This window comes from Enhydra lutris, unplaced genomic scaffold (assembly GCF_002288905.1).
Source record: "Enhydra lutris kenyoni isolate GAN:26980312 unplaced genomic scaffold, ASM228890v2 scaffoldscaffold9, whole genome shotgun sequence".
In the NCBI taxonomy this organism is placed as follows: Eukaryota; Metazoa; Chordata; class Mammalia; order Carnivora; family Mustelidae; genus Enhydra; species Enhydra lutris.
In genome coordinates, this window is record NW_019154093.1 from 77,387,348 (window position 1) to 77,405,687 (window position 18,340).

Genomic DNA, 18,340 nt, shown 5'->3' on the forward strand with positions numbered 1-18,340 from the left:
CAATATTTTTTTAAATTAAGGTATATGCATTGTTTCTTTAGACATACTGCTATTGCCCACTTAACAGATTATGCAGTACAGTGCAAACGTAACTTTTTTTTTTAAGATTTTATTTATTTGACACAAAGCGAGAGAGAGAGATCCTAAGTAGGCAGAGAGTCAGGCAGAGAGAGAGGGGGAAGGAGGCTCCCTGCTGAGCAGAGAGCCCAATGCAGGGCTTGATCCCAGGACCCTGAGATCATGACCTGAGCCTAAGGCAGAGGCTTAACCCACTGAGCCACCCAGGTACCCCCAAACATAACTTTTATATACACTGGGAAACCAAGAAATTCATCTGACTTGCTTTATTGTGGTGGTCTGGAATCAAAACTGTAATATCCCCAAGGTATGCCTGTATTTTCTATACTAAGGAAGATAATACTCCGTATTGCACAGATGACATCTGTAGTATTAGCTCCTGCTCTGAGCTTTAAAAAAATCTGTAACTGGAGCATATGCAAAGGAAACAGTTAAGATGATTAGTGACTTGAAAACCAGATAAATCAGAAAAAGTTGAAGAAATTAAAGTATTTAAAACTTGAAAAGACTAAAGTAGAAAAGTAGACTCATATAATTTTAAAAAAGGAACTATGGGAAAGTCAGTATGATTCCCTGAAAGTTTACTGTAAATTACATGTGAGACACTGTCCTAACTACAGACAGAGCAAACCAGACCCACTCTTGGCCCCTGGAAGCTTACAGTCTAGTAGGGAGAGGCAGACACTAATCTAAGCAAATATTTAATTATAAGCTGTGACAAGTCCTCAGTATGGAATGAGTAAGACACTGTGAAAGAGAACAAGAGATCCTGATTTAGAGAATAAAGTTTTCCTCGAAGTAACATGGAATTGAAATCTGTAAAACAAGTTTAAAGGAAACAAAACCCCTTAAGAATCACCCTTGCCAACGTCTAAAAGAAAGCTAATGATGCTAAACACAGAAAGCAAAAGAAAAAAATAAGGATGAGGCTGGACAAATGAGCTGTAGTTGGATTAGGAGAGCCCTGAAGACTACATTAAATATTCGGGAAATCACTAAAGGATCTAAAGTAGTAAAAGGAAAGTTATCGACTTGCCTTTGTCTTTTTAGGGCAGAGGGGGCTTGGTATTTTGTATTTGTTTCATTTTCTCAGAGGGGTACTGAAAGGGACTTAGGCTTCTGTAATATCCAAATAAGAAATGATAAACTAAGTTAATAACAGTGGAGATGATTAGAAATGATAAAGAAAAAAAGATCTGAAAAATATCCAGGAGAGGAGGGGTGGCTCAATGGGTTGAGCCTCTGCCTTTGGCTTAGGTCATGATCTCAGAGTCCTGGGATCAAGCCCCCATTGGGCTCTCTGCTCAGCAGGGAGCCTGCTTCCCCTTCTCTCTCTGCCTGACTCTGCCTACTTGGGATCTCTCTGTCCAATAAATAAAATCTTAAAAAAAAAGAAAAAAACAAAAATATGCAGGAAATAAAACTGCCAGGACTTGGGAGAAGGACTGGATATGATAGGGCAGAGAAAGGAATGTCAAAGATGTTTACCAGATTCTGACTTTTGCAAGGAGATAGAGGAAACCACTCTTTCTATGGGAGGACTACCAGGTTTGGGTGGGAAGGTAATATCTTAAAGTCTGAACATGATGAGCTTCAATTGTGTGGTGGGCTGAATAATGGATTAGGTCCTAAATCCTGAAACCTGTGAACATCACCTTATATGGGGAAAAAAAAAAAACCCACAAAAAAACAAAAAATTGTTGTGAATAAATTAAGAATCTTGAAATGGGGAGAGTAGCCTAGTCTATCCAGGTAAGCCCATGTAATCACAGGCGTTCTTATAAGGAGGAAGCACAGGGAGAAGTACAGAGAAGGCAATACAATGATGGAAGCAGAGAGTGGAGTGATGTACTTTGCAGATTGAGGAAGGGGCCCCAAACTAGGAAATACAGAAGGCAACTAGAAGCTGAAATAGGCAAAAACCCAACAAAATGCAGATTCTCCTTCAGAGCCTTTAGAACAGTAAGAAACTATAAGTTTGTATCGTTTTAAGGCCCTATGTTTATGGTAATTCGTTACAGGAGCAATTGGAACCAATACCAAGTACTCTGTAACATTCAAGTGGGTATCTCAAAAGGGCAGCTCAGTCTGAAATCAAGTGGTTTGGACTGAGGATATAAATCCTAGTCATTGGCTACAGAACATATATAGAGTTCAAAGAGCACGGGTCTTTGCCTAGGAAGATCCAATTTGAAAAGCACCAAAGGAGAAGAAAAGCTGACAAAAAAGAATGTAAAGCAATTGTCAAGTGGTCAGTGAGGTTAAGAAGAAAACCAAGACAGCACAGTATAATAAAAACTAAAATAAACTATTTCAAGAAGTTTGGTCAAAATGTTGCTGAGATTTCAGTGAGATGAAGATGAAAAATGCCCCCTGGCATTTTTGGCAAGAGAGGTTTTTCAGAGAAGTATGAGGGCAGAAACAAAATCGGTGGTCTGAAGAGAGATGAGAAAATGTGGACAGCACGTGTAAACAATTTTTTCAAAAAATCAGGCTGTGAAAATAAAAAAGGTTGGTAGTAAGATGAGAAAATAAGATCAAGAGAGAATTTTCTTAAATGGAAAGACTAAGCAACCCTCAATAGGGCTCTATAAACTTTCAATCCCCCTAGCACTGTAAGAAAGTATATGTTGCCCCACAGCCTAATTGACTATTATCAAACTTTTGGATTTTTACTAATTTGGTAAGCAAAAACTACCATCTTAGTAGTTTTCATTTCACTTTCTTAGGAGTGAAGCTGTGTATCTTTTCAAATAAGAGAATTAAAGGGCCTTTTGTATTTCTTCTTCTATGAACTATCCATTCAAGATGCCCCTTATATTTAAATTGGGCTACTAGTATTGATTTCTCTTATCTACTTCTAGAACCCTTAATAATTTAGGAAGGTTAATCCTCTGTATGAATTGTATACAATTTTTCACAACTTGCCTTTTGACTACGTTGACAAGAGATTTTTATTTTGTTTTGGTCATAGTCAAAAAGACCTTTTGAGGGGTGCCTGGGTGGCTCAGTGGGTTAAAGCCTCTGCATTCGGCTCAGGTCATGATCCCAGGGTCCTGGGATCGAGCCCCACGTCCGGCTCTCTGCTCAACAGGGAGCCTGCTTTCCCCTCTCTCTCTCTATCTGCCTCTCTGCCTACTTGGGATCTCTGTCTGTCAAATAAATAAATAAAATCTTTAAAAAAAAAAAAAAAAGACCTTTTGAACTACTAAGTTATGAAAGAATTCTTCCATGTTTTCTTCTATTACATTAATGTCTCCATTTTCCACATTTTAAATCTTTGATCTCATTCGGAATTTATCTTGGTATCCAGGGATATGGATACTATGATGAATTCTACATAAATACCCTGACGTCCCAACACTATCATCTCTCTGCCATCAATGATTTGAGGTACTATCATTTTATTTATTATTTTTATTAACATATAATGTATTATTTGCCCTGGGGGCAGAGGTTTGTGAATTGTCAGGCTTACAGACTTCACAGCACTCACCATATCACATACCCTCCCAATGTCCATAACCCAACCGAGGTACTATCATTTTTATGTATCAACTGCCTGTATGTATTTGGGCCTGTTTCTAGACTTACTTTTCTGTTTCACTGAATAATGTTGAAAAACTATTATACACTTATTTAATCACTAAATCTTTAGAATGTACTGGTATCTGACAGGGCACTCCTCCACCACTGCTTTTCTTTTTTATCATTTGGATGTCAGTTCTCCTTAATCCAAAAATATGTATTTCCACCTAAGTCTTCTTTTGTGTGACATCTTGATATTAATGGGAAGAATCTGGTAAAGGTGAAAAGGTGAAGAGAATGGCCATTTAAACATGGCAAACAGAACAAAAGATTTATGTCTATTCCTTATCAAAACCCACTCAAGTGAGAGTAAAACAGAAAGGCTATGAATCCCAGAAGATCAAAGAGAACAGAAGTAAAAAAATGACATATACAAGTTAGCAAACCATTTTTTACGAGGGGAAAAGTATACAGGGGAATTAGCCAATTGAGAACTTTGAATACTGAGTACCATGTAGAAGATAACCAAAAGTCAGTTTGTGATACAGAATCATGGAAAAGCTAAGCAGAAGACGGGAAACAAAGCATAGAACTAAAAACGAAGAAGATGGGTCAAAAATGTATATAAGAATTAGTTAGATCCCTCTGCTTACGTTCCCCACTCCCTACCCCAGCCCACACTCTTACCCTATCTTGTAGAGAAAGTGAACCAAAGAGATATGGAAAACAAAGATACCAGGCACAAATATGAAAGACCATTATACTGACAACAGACAATTAAGTAAAATTCCATATATTAAACACCTACCTACTTCCACAGTTCAACTCCAAGAATTCTAGCAAACAGAGATAAAACTTACTCTATTCCCTGGAAAAATGTGGTAGAGTCTTAAATGTAGAAATTAAGAGCCCCAGAAAAAAGATCTCTAAATGTTAATATTTGGAGCTTTTCTTACAATGATTTGGCCAGATTCCCTACCCAGCTATCAAATGGCCAATCCCACCTATGTGTCCACCTATGTGTCCACAGTTGCTAATCACTTTTGTATTAACATTTAGCTCAATATAAACAGATCACCAGACATCTGAAGAAAATACATAAACAAGATTAAAACAAAAAAGAACGCGATGAAACAAATTACGAGAAAATTTCAAAACAATTATTAATACCATCAAAGAGATAAAAGATGAGATTGCATGCATGAAACAGTAAGTTATTTAAATTAAAAAAAAAACAAGATCTTAAATTCAAAACATTACAGTTGAAATAAATCAACAGGAGGAAATGAAGATAGTTAAATCTCCCCAGAAAGCAGAATAAAAAGACAAAGAAAAATAAAAGGAGTGATAGGAAAAATTTTGAGATTCAGTCAGGAAGTCTAATATCCTAATAAAGTTTCAGGGAAAAAGAACAGTGAACACTAAAGTAAGGACATTAACAAAGAAATAATAAATAAATAAATAAATAATTAATTAATTAAAAAAATTTTTTTTTAATTTTAAAAATAAAAAAAAATTAAAAAACAAGAAAACTTACCCAAACAAAAGGATATGCATTTCTGTATTAAGAAGGCCTAAATATCTATCAGAATGAATATGAAACAATTCAGACCAATGAAACCTGAGAAAATCAAGTGGGTTGGAGGTGGTCTTCAGTTGTATCGGTAACATTTTATTTCTTGGGCGAAGTGGTTAGAACATAGGTGTTTAGTACTCTATACCTCTATGTATGCCTGAAATATTTCATAATAAATTAAAAAACAAAACCCAATTAAAAAAAACTCAACATACATTATCCTCAGTATGCTGAAATTCTATAGTAAAGAGGTTTTAAAATAAGTTTCCAAAGAAATAAAAAAAAAAAATACCTACAAACATCAGGAATAATTATGATACTGGAATTCTCAATAGCAATACAAGGAGCTTAAATAAAAACACTTTGCCTTCATAAATCTCAAGAAAATGCCTTCATAAATCTCAAAAACATGATCTCCAACCAAGAATGCCACACCTATCTGAACTACCCAAAAAATGTAGGATAAAGACTTTAAACACGTGAAATCTCATTTAAATCACTGAATTCAGTCAACAGAATAGTCATGGAACCCCAGGACATGAGAAAAAGGCAAACAGAAATTCTAGTGTAAACATGTATAGGATACATGGGATGTATAGGGGATAGCTCTACATATATCCCTATTATAATAATGTAATATTACAAAACTATAAACAATCTTAATGTACAAGAACAGGAGAACAGTGATAAAAATCACACAACAAAATGCCAAAAATAGTTAAAATGAATGAACTAGAGTTACGTGTATCAACATAATTCTCTACAGCAATGCTGAAGTGAAGCAATCTGTAGAATGATACATATAAAATAATATTTATAAAGTGTTAAATCACACAAAATAGTTTTATATAGTCTGTATGTTCATACATGCATAGCAAAATATTAGAAGGTGCACAAAAATAATAAACCACAAATTCAGAAGAAAGATTTACTTCTGTGAAGAAAAAAAAGCTTAGTATTTTATTATAAATGAAGGAAACAAAGCATTCACTTACTATAATTTGTACTTTTTAATGGGAATGGAGAGGGAAAAATTACAGGGGTGGGGGTGCATAAAGATCCTAAGCAAATGGGTGCAGTTTGTTTCAGATGATGAAAAAGTTGTAGAAAAGTATAATGGTGATGGTTGTATGTAACACTGTGAATGCACTTAATGCCAATGAATTATATAACCTAAAAATAGTAAAACCGTAATTTTGTTAAGCATATTTTGTGACAGTCCTAAGAAAAGTAGGGAGCAGAATCTAGAACGCAGGTGAAAAATTAGCTTTTGAGGAGGAGGTGGGATTTCTTTTCTATTTTAATAGGCAGGAATACAGAAAAGATGTATACAGATAGAGTCTGAATAGTCTTCATGAAGAACAAACAAGCATTTGACCAAAGATAAGCAGCAAGCTTCCCACACAATGTTGAGGGTTCACTGGCAACCTTATGAAACCTTAAGAACAGACAAGCTCTTGAACCCACAAGTGATTTTCTAAAACATTTGTGCTACGTAGAGGTTAGACAAGGTTATCTCTAAGAGCCCATTAGTTAATGATTTCTATGAAATTCTAAATGGATGATCTACAGGTCAAATGAAGGAAAACACAGTAATGCTAGATGGTATATATTTTCAAAGTTTCTTAAATTTGCCTGCTCACGGGATTTGAATCACTTGAGGTATTTATCTCAGGCCTCACTCCAAACCTAGTCACAATTTCCAGTAGAGGAACCTGAGATTCCAAATATGTATTTGGATCCAACCAGCAACCCCAGATCATTCTTAGGATCTGGCAAATCTGAAAATCTCTGGCCTGGAAATGACACTTGAAAGCAAAGAACAAGTTGAGTAGAGGAGTATTAAGAGGACTGTAGGGAAGTAAGTAGAGACTAAGGAACAGAAAAAAGTAAGGCTGCCATGGAAGCAAAAGACAAAACGCCAGAGAAAACTCCAACATTAGTAAAATCAGAAGGCAAAAACGGGGAGGGGAGAAGGACTGTAGAATCAAGAGAGAAAATGCCTATAAGAAAATAGTAGTTAACTTTGCATGCATTTAAAAAAAATTCTTATAATTTATAGCTATAAAAGTTCAAGCAATTACATTTGAAAATATACACTGTTCTGTTAATATATAATCCTTTAAAATTAGAAGTAACTTCATGGGGCACCTGGGTGGCTTAGTCAGTTAAGCACCCAACTCTTGGCTTAGGCTTGGGTCATGATCTCTGTCTGGGTCCTGGCATTGAGCCCCACGGGACTCCACATTCAGCAGGGAGTCACTTGGGATTCTCCCCCTCTGCCCCTCCCCCCCTCATAAGTGGGCACCCCCCCCCCCCCCCAAATAAAATCTTCAAAAAGAAAAAAAAGAAACAACTTCACAGTCATCGTGTATCAATTGCCTTCACAGTTATCCTGCACCAACTGTGAAGGAAGTTTAACTGTGCTCCAAATACATTTTACTTTTCAATACTTTTTTAAAAAGGACAGTCATAAGTCAGTTAAAAACTTGGAAGACAGCAGTTTTATTCATAACTGCCAAAACTTGGAAACAACTAAGATGTCCTTCAGTAGGTAAATGGATAACAGTAGTATATCCAGATAACAGCATATTATTTAAAAAAAAAAGAAAGAAAAGAAAGAGCTATCAATCCATGAAACGACATGGAAGGGCCTTAAATAGATATTATTAAGTCAAAGTAGCCAATCTGAAAAGGCTACATACTATTTGATTCCAACTATTTTACATTCTGGAAAAGGCAAAACTATGGAGACAGTAAAAAGATCACAGAGTTTGCCAGGGTTTGGGAGATGAAGGAAAAGGATCAAGAGGCAGAGCACAGAGAATTTTTAAGATGAGAAAATATTCTGTGTACTACCATAAAAATGGGTACATGTCATTATACCTTAGTCCAAACCCACAGAAGTACACCACCAAGATTGAACTACGTGAAGTACGGACTTTGGGTGACTGATGAATCAACATAGGTTCATCACTTGTAATAAATGTACCATAGGTGGGGGGTGGGGGGGTGGATGTTGATAATGAGGAAGGCTGTGCACAGATGGAGGTCAGACAGTATACAGGAAATCTCTGTACCTTCTCCTCAATCTTGCCATGAACCTAAAACTAATCTAAAAAAGAAATTCTTAAACACACAAACACAGAAAAACAACACTTAGAACACCAAGCTAGAGATACACTATATGGACATGCCCCCCACCACACACACACACACACACACACACACACACACACACACACACACACACAATGAAAGACCATTATACTGACAACAGACAATTAAGTAAAATTCCATATATTAAACACCTACCTACTTCCACAGTTCAACTCCAAGAATTCTAGCAAACAGAGATAAAACTTACTCTATTCCCTGGAAAAATGTGGTAGAGTCTTAAATGTAGAAATTAAGAGCCCCAGAAAAAAGATCTCTAAATGTTAATATTTGGAGCTTTTCTTACAATGATTTGGCCAGATTCCCTACCCAGCTATCAAATGGCCAATCCCACCTATGTGTCCACCTATGTGTCCACAGTTGCTAATCACTTTTGTATTAACATTTAGCTCAATATAAACAGATCACCAGACATCTGAAGAAAATACATAAACAAGATTAAAACAAAAAAGAACGCGATGAAACAAATTACGAGAAAATTTCAAAACAATTATTAATACCATCAAAGAGATAAAAGATGAGATTGCATGCATGAAACAGTAAGTTATTTAAATTAAAAAAAAAACAAGATCTTAAATTCAAAACATTACAGTTGAAATAAATCAACAGGAGGAAATGAAGATAGTTAAATCTCCCCAGAAAGCAGAATAAAAAGACAAAGAAAAATAAAAGGAGTGATAGGAAAAATTTTGAGATTCAGTCAGGAAGTCTAATATCCTAATAAAGTTTCAGGGAAAAAGAACAGTGAACACTAAAGTAAGGACATTAACAAAGAAATAATAAATAAATAAATAAATAATTAATTAATTAAAAAAATTTTTTTTTAATTTTAAAAATAAAAAAAAATTAAAAAACAAGAAAACTTACCCAAACAAAAGGATATGCATTTCTGTATTAAGAAGGCCTAAATATCTATCAGAATGAATATGAAACAATTCAGACCAATGAAACCTGAGAAAATCAAGTGGGTTGGAGGTGGTCTTCAGTTGTATCGGTAACATTTTATTTCTTGGGCGAAGTGGTTAGAACATAGGTGTTTAGTACTCTATACCTCTATGTATGCCTGAAATATTTCATAATAAATTAAAAAACAAAACCCAATTAAAAAAAACTCAACATACATTATCCTCAGTATGCTGAAATTCTATAGTAAAGAGGTTTTAAAATAAGTTTCCAAAGAAATAAAAAAAAAAAAATACCTACAAACATCAGGAATAATTATGATACTGGAATTCTCAATAGCAATACAAGGAGCTTAAATAAAAACACTTTGCCTTCATAAATCTCAAGAAAATGCCTTCATAAATCTCAAAAACATGATCTCCAACCAAGAATGCCACACCTATCTGAACTACCCAAAAAATGTAGGATAAAGACTTTAAACACGTGAAATCTCATTTAAATCACTGAATTCAGTCAACAGAATAGTCATGGAACCCCAGGACATGAGAAAAAGGCAAACAGAAATTCTAGTGTAAACATGTATAGGATACATGGGATGTATAGGGGATAGCTCTACATATATCCCTATTATAATAATGTAATATTACAAAACTATAAACAATCTTAATGTACAAGAACAGGAGAACAGTGATAAAAATCACACAACAAAATGCCAAAAATAGTTAAAATGAATGAACTAGAGTTACGTGTATCAACATAATTCTCTACAGCAATGCTGAAGTGAAGCAATCTGTAGAATGATACATATAAAATAATATTTATAAAGTGTTAAATCACACAAAATAGTTTTATATAGTCTGTATGTTCATACATGCATAGCAAAATATTAGAAGGTGCACAAAAATAATAAACCACAAATTCAGAAGAAAGATTTACTTCTGTGAAGAAAAAAAAGCTTAGTATTTTATTATAAATGAAGGAAACAAAGCATTCACTTACTATAATTTGTACTTTTTAATGGGAATGGAGAGGGAAAAATTACAGGGGTGGGGGTGCATAAAGATCCTAAGCAAATGGGTGCAGTTTGTTTCAGATGATGAAAAAGTTGTAGAAAAGTATAATGGTGATGGTTGTATGTAACACTGTGAATGCACTTAATGCCAATGAATTATATAACCTAAAAATAGTAAAACCGTAATTTTGTTAAGCATATTTTGTGACAGTCCTAAGAAAAGTAGGGAGCAGAATCTAGAACGCAGGTGAAAAATTAGCTTTTGAGGAGGAGGTGGGATTTCTTTTCTATTTTAATAGGCAGGAATACAGAAAAGATGTATACAGATAGAGTCTGAATAGTCTTCATGAAGAACAAACAAGCATTTGACCAAAGATAAGCAGCAAGCTTCCCACACAATGTTGAGGGTTCACTGGCAACCTTATGAAACCTTAAGAACAGACAAGCTCTTGAACCCACAAGTGATTTTCTAAAACATTTGTGCTACGTAGAGGTTAGACAAGGTTATCTCTAAGAGCCCATTAGTTAATGATTTCTATGAAATTCTAAATGGATGATCTACAGGTCAAATGAAGGAAAACACAGTAATGCTAGATGGTATATATTTTCAAAGTTTCTTAAATTTGCCTGCTCACGGGATTTGAATCACTTGAGGTATTTATCTCAGGCCTCACTCCAAACCTAGTCACAATTTCCAGTAGAGGAACCTGAGATTCCAAATATGTATTTGGATCCAACCAGCAACCCCAGATCATTCTTAGGATCTGGCAAATCTGAAAATCTCTGGCCTGGAAATGACACTTGAAAGCAAAGAACAAGTTGAGTAGAGGAGTATTAAGAGGACTGTAGGGAAGTAAGTAGAGACTAAGGAACAGAAAAAAGTAAGGCTGCCATGGAAGCAAAAGACAAAACGCCAGAGAAAACTCCAACATTAGTAAAATCAGAAGGCAAAAACGGGGAGGGGAGAAGGACTGTAGAATCAAGAGAGAAAATGCCTATAAGAAAATAGTAGTTAACTTTGCATGCATTTAAAAAAAATTCTTATAATTTATAGCTATAAAAGTTCAAGCAATTACATTTGAAAATATACACTGTTCTGTTAATATATAATCCTTTAAAATTAGAAGTAACTTCATGGGGCACCTGGGTGGCTTAGTCAGTTAAGCACCCAACTCTTGGCTTAGGCTTGGGTCATGATCTCTGTCTGGGTCCTGGCATTGAGCCCCACGGGACTCCACATTCAGCAGGGAGTCACTTGGGATTCTCCCCCTCTGCCCCTCCCCCACTCATATGAGTGCATGCACCCCCCCCCAAATAAAATCTTCAAAAAGAAAAAAAAGAAACAACTTCACAGTCATCGTGTATCAATTGCCTTCACAGTTATCCTGCACCAACTGTGAAGGAAGTTTAACTGTGCTCCAAATACATTTTACTTTTCAATACTTTTTTAAAAAGGACAGTCATAAGTCAGTTAAAAACTTGGAAGACAGCAGTTTTATTCATAACTGCCAAAACTTGGAAACAACTAAGATGTCCTTCAGTAGGTAAATGGATAACAGTAGTATATCCAGATAACAGCATATTATTTAAAAAAAAAAGAAAGAAAAGAAAGAGCTATCAATCCATGAAACGACATGGAAGGGCCTTAAATAGATATTATTAAGTCAAAGTAGCCAATCTGAAAAGGCTACATACTATTTGATTCCAACTATTTTACATTCTGGAAAAGGCAAAACTATGGAGACAGTAAAAAGATCACAGAGTTTGCCAGGGTTTGGGAGATGAAGGAAAAGGATCAAGAGGCAGAGCACAGAGAATTTTTAAGATGAGAAAATATTCTGTGTACTACCATAAAAATGGGTACATGTCATTATACCTTAGTCCAAACCCACAGAAGTACACCACCAAGATTGAACTACGTGAAGTACGGACTTTGGGTGACTGATGAATCAACATAGGTTCATCACTTGTAATAAATGTACCATAGGTGGGGGGTGGGGGGGTGGATGTTGATAATGAGGAAGGCTGTGCACAGATGGAGGTCAGACAGTATACAGGAAATCTCTGTACCTTCTCCTCAATCTTGCCATGAACCTAAAACTAATCTAAAAAAGAAATTCTTAAACACACAAACACAGAAAAACAACACTTAGAACACCAAGCTAGAGATACACTATATGGACATGCCCCCCACCACACACACACACACACACACACACACACACACACACACACACACACACAAATTGAGTCCAGGGGTAATTATTCTACACAACTCATATTTTAGGAAGAAGCTTATTCAAATTGATTGTTTAAAAAACAGAAAGAAAAAAGCTAGCCAGCAATCTTCCTAACCTTGTGATCTGTGAATAGAAAGGCATTCCCACTTTAAAACATACAGTGAAAAAGCAGTATGATTCAAATGAGTTTATTATAAGATGTACTTAGAATGAGAGGGGAAAAAAAGATCCAAACCTACCATTCCTATCCTGGTTTATTTTATAAAGCCAGCGACTTAAAGCATTTATTTCTCCTTTTATATAACACACTGATGTGTAGTTCACAGATAGTTTCTCAGTTATTTAACAGCTACAAAGCATTCTTCTAGTTCAGCTCTCCTAATCAGTACTACCCAATCACCATAAAATGTTGATTTTATTGATCAAAGATGAGGAGCACCTAATAAACCCATTTTAGGGCTTGTCACAACACACAATGAAGAAGTAACACTTGCTGATTTTCTCTGGAGCAGAAGACATTACCATTTTATAGTAATAAAAGTAATATTTATAAGAATTTCTACCACCACCTAAATAAAGTTAAAGATCTACGAGCCTCAGTAAAAAAGACTTCAACACTGTATATATACAGAATTTTTTTTTTAAAGCAGAACTTAAAATATGCACATTTGCCAGATAAAGAAAACAAATCTTACTATGGTAGGCAGGCTTTTTAATCAACTGCCTCTCTCCCCAGCACATACATGCACACATCCTACTTTTCCATATACACCCTTCAATTACCTAGTTGCTCTAAGGTGAAAATAATCTCAGATGGCAATATTTAAAACAACTAATAATTTAATTTCATTTTTTTAGTGTTTTAGTGTTTCTTCTTGTTGCTTTGACTTGCAATTCCTATACAGAATTTACAGTCTACAGCCATTGATGGCTCATGACCAGGAGTATCAGCACCACCTGGAAACTCATCAGAAATGCAGACTATAAAGCCCCAACCCAGACCTGTAAAATCAAAATCTGCATTTATATACACATTAAAACTTGCTAACCTCACCTATAGGATTTAATTCCACTCAGAGACAGAAGAAAAAAACAATTTCTCTTTGAAGATCTGCCACTATTTAACCTTGGGAAGGTCATAACCAAAATGTGACCTTCCTTATCTATAAAATGAAGGCTTGGAAAGGCCCCCACCTACTCTAAAATCCTGTTAGTCCATAAGATGGAAGACTATTATAATAACTAGACATATCACCTAAGCAAAAAAGTAATAAATTATACTTATATATATAAACATATATAGGGAGAAATATATTTCTAAGTGGACACTAATTTTTTACTTCATTAATCAACCCAAAGATTCCACAAACTCTTAAACTTCTTGGTCAAAACTGTTATTTAGCCAATGGTTATTTAAAACTTAATTAGATCCGGGGCACCTGGGTGGCTCAGTGGGTTAAGCCTCTGCCTTCAGCTCAGGTCATGATCTCAGGGACCTGGGATCGAGTCCCACATCGGGCTCTCTGCTCTGCAGGGAGCCTGCTTCCTCCTCTCTCTCTCTCTGCTTGCCTCTCTGCCCACTTGTGATCTCTTTCTGTCAAATAAATAAAATCTTTTAAAAAAAAACTTAATTAGATCTGAATAATCCTACAAAATTATAAAAATACCATACATATGTATGTGTCAATATATATGTAGTTCTTTAGATTAGAAACCCAACTTTAGCGGCACCTGGGTGACTCAGTGGGTTAAAGCCTCTGCCTTCCGCTCAGGTCATGATCCCAGGGTCCTGGGATAGAGCCCCACATTGGGCTCTTTGCTCAGCAGGGAGCCTGTTTCCCCCTCTTTCTCTCTACCTGCTTCTCTGCCTACTTGTAATCTCTGTTTGCCAAATAAATAAAATCTTTAAAAAAGAAAGAAAGAAAGAAAGAAACCCAACTTTACAAAGTTACCCTGTATCAACTGCTGAAAGTAATCAAATTTGAGGATGAGCTTGGTGCTTCAACTGATATTTATCATGAACTTAACACCTTCTTTGGTGTTAGAATATTTGAGTTTTATAGAATGCAAAAAGAAAAAAAAACACTTTTATGTGCATCCTAGCTTTGAAACTACAACAATTTAAAAATATAAAATAGAAGATATAATTATTCTTGCACAAAACAAACCTACAATTTACTTCCTTTGACTAGTGCAGATTAAGTTCTAAAGTAGTGCTTCCCAAACCTTACTGTGCATATGAATCACCTGCAAATCTTGTTAAAATGCAAATCTTGTTAAAGATTCTGATTCAGAAGACGCGGGCAGGGGTCTGAATGCCAAGTTCATACACAGAAAAAGTAGTAAGCTTCTAAAAAAGCCCCATAAATGACAATATTTAGCCATGGTTTGCAAAGCACTGGTCTTGATAAGCACTGGTTTCCAATTAAATTCCTAATTGAGCAACTTCACATTTTCCCATCCTTATCTTACTTGATCTCTCCTGAAACGTGATACTTAATTATTCCATCATTCTGAAAACCTAGAAAATGTGTATCCTAATCATCCTTCTACCTCTTTCTTTTTGATCTCTTTCTTTCTCTTTTCCTCATACTTACATGTGGGAACATCACAAGATTCCATTCTTAGCTTCACCTCTTTACCACTCTAATGCTGTGCCTGCATCACCTATATGCTAATGGATCTAACTGCTGCATTTCTAGCCTACACATGTCCTCCAGTCTTAGATCCGTATTTTCAACTACCTAATAGATGTTTCCAACCTTCAGTCTTCAAAGGTACTCTCCAACACAACATATCTCAAACTGAACTCTTCATCAATGCCTTTCATCCCTAGAAACCAGCTTTTTCAACCCTGTGTTAACTTTGTGACCAGCACCACCATCTGCCCATTTGTCCAAACCATATTTTAAGACTCTATCCTTCTCCCTCATCAACTGCAATTAATCCCATCTTCTAATTATTTCTCAAACTTCATCCCTTCCTCTCTAGTGTCAGCATCAGTTTTTGACACAGATCATTTCTGACTTGGTTACCATAGTAATGTAACAGTCTTCTTGCCCCCAATCTCATTTTTGTCCTCAATCCCAGCCTTCACATTCCTTTGTAAACTTGGCAAACATAACTTGATAGTACTCCCCTATTAAAATTCATCAATGACTTCCCCATTACCTTTAGGAAAAAGTACTAACTTTCTTTTGGCACACCATATGAAGCTCTTCACAATCTTGATTTTTTCGTCTCGACTTAACTCCCTCAATAGTCAACATGTACTCTTGCTAGCTGCAGCTCCCTAGAAGTACCACATTCTCTAAGGCCTCTGTGTGTTTGCACAGGCTGTTTTATCCTTTACTTAAAATGCCCTTATTTAGCTAAGAACTAATCTCCTTTTAAGACTCTACTCAAGCATCACATGCTTTAAACTGCCCTTTTTAATCACCTCAAGTCTGTTAGGTAACACCGCAAACTGTGCTCCCTCTATTACAAGGTTTTCCCTATGCATAATATTTAGGCAAATTGTATTATAATTGCTGCCCTATTCATCTCCTCCACCAAACTGAGCTCATCAATTAGTCCTTTTAGAACAAAACGTCCAGTACATGGTTTGCTGAGGGGCACCAGGCGGCACAGTCACTTAAGCGTCCAGCTCTTGGTTATAACTCAGGTCGTGATCTCAGGGTCCTGGGATGAGGCCCTGCATGGGGCTCTGCAGAGTCTGTTTTGGACTCTTTTTCCCTCTTCCTCTGCCCCTCCCTGGTGCATGCTCATTCACTCTCTTTCTCTCAAATAAATAAACCTTTAAAAAATAAATAAAAGGGGCGCCTGGGTGGCTCGGTGGGTTGGGCCTCTGCCTTTAGTTCGGGTCGTGGTCTCAGGGTCCTGGGATCGAGCCCTGCGTTGGGCTCTCTGCTCGGCAGAGAGTCTGTTTCCCCCTCTCTCTCTGCCTGCCTCTGCCTACTTGTAATCTCTGTCAAATGAATAAATAAAATCTTTAAATAAATAAATAAATGAAAAATAACTGTTCACTAAATAAACTATCTTGAAGTAACAGTCATGAATATTATGGCTACATATTTAAACTGTAAATAACTTCCAAAAACTGTCTAAGGTAACAAAAGTTTCTTCAGTTTGGGGCACCTGGGGGGCTCAGTTGTTAAATGTCAACCTTTGGCTCAGCATACCGGGATCAAGCCCCACCATCAGGCTCCCTGCTTGGCAAGAAGCCAGCTTCTCCCTCTCCCACTCCTCCTGCTTGTGTTCCTGTTCCCACTGTCTCTGTCAAATAAATAAAAATCTTAAAAAAAAAAAAAAGTTTCTTCAGTTTATTTATAGGCTTAACAGAACTTCAAAAGACTTCATTAAACAATGAAGTCCAAAATACTTAAGGTATTCACTTAATTCCCAACAACATAAAGGTATTTGCTAAAAATTAATAGCCTTCTCATATTGTCTTTAAGATTATTTTAATTTCACTAACGACAGTGTTAGGCAAATAAAAGCATTTGTCTCTTCCAAAATGATAGGCATATTGTTCAGGTGGCCTAGGTTAGCATCCTGACTTCTACTTACTAGCTACATGACCTTGGATAACAATGAACATCTCCAAGCTTCAGAGTTTCTTCAAGGAAAACAGAGATAAAACTGCTTACCTACACCATAGGTTGTTTCAAACATTCAGTTACAAATGTGGAACTATTTCTGTAAACCATGAACTGCTATCTCAATGTCAACTACTGTGTTAGCTTCCACACTAACATCTGCCAAATATTTGACAGGTGCAACTTTAAAGTTTCATGGACTACTTCGACCTCCATACCCACCCCATACTTCTCCAACAACTGAAAATTAATAAATAAAATATTAAGTTCCAGGATTACCACAGCACAGGACTTAGTCATTAGTCCTCAATATTCTTATCTGGTTGAAGGCTTAAAGCTATTTAATTTAATAATGATCTCCTATGTTCTTAAGAAGAGGTTTTTTTAAAAATCTCAAAGTAAATCTCAAGGTAAGTTGTTGGTACAGTCATTTAAATTTCAGCTCCATTTAAAAAAAATTATTTGGAGGACAAAAATCAGCAGGGAATATTTAAAGATACCTTCTTTTACTAGCTGTTTAGATTGGGTACTATTGACAAATGAGCTTGATCAATTATAGACTAACTGACATGAAAGTTAAAAAGTCACCCCAACAAAACCAAGACTTTTTTCACCCATATTTCTGGCTTATTTCTCAGATATGCTTGTTGGCCTATCAATCAGAAGAGAAAATTTGCTGCATTTTTGCAACTAAAAAAGTGATGAAGCACGTTAATTCTGCTCTCAGCGATACCCTTCTTTGTTAAATAGGGACTTACAGGGATTATGGCCTATATCAGGAAGACTGTTTTCAGCCCCTTCTCTGCGATATTTATAAAAATAGGATTCTTAACCTTCAAAGGGCAAAACTCCTTTAAAAAAAACAAAAAGTAAAAGAAAAAAGAAAATCTACTACAAAGTCAGCACTTCGGTACCTGATTGTGGTAACAAGGCCAAAATCCAAGACGAAGCCCTTTATTGCACATCGTGTTCCAACATCTTGGGCAGCCCCATCTTGCGACCTCTCCAGATTGGCTGCTCCTGCTCTCTCTACTGCAGAGAGAACTTCAATTAGAGAAATTCTGAAGCTCATAAATCTAAACTGGATACTCCCCTCACTGGAGGCAAGGATGGTAAGAATCATTAAAAAGATTCAAGTTAGAGGAGGTTGCAAATAAATCCACGTGGCCTGAAACCACTATAATGAAGGCAGCTGAGAGTCTTATTATGCAACAGTCTATATACCTAA

General features: G+C 36.0%; 1 protein-coding gene across 1 annotated transcript in view; it reads right to left on the reverse strand.

Moving 5' to 3' along the window:
- Positions 1-18,340, reverse strand: part of LOC111143376 (round spermatid basic protein 1) — a 50,828-nt gene that overhangs the window by 19,424 nt on the left and 13,064 nt on the right.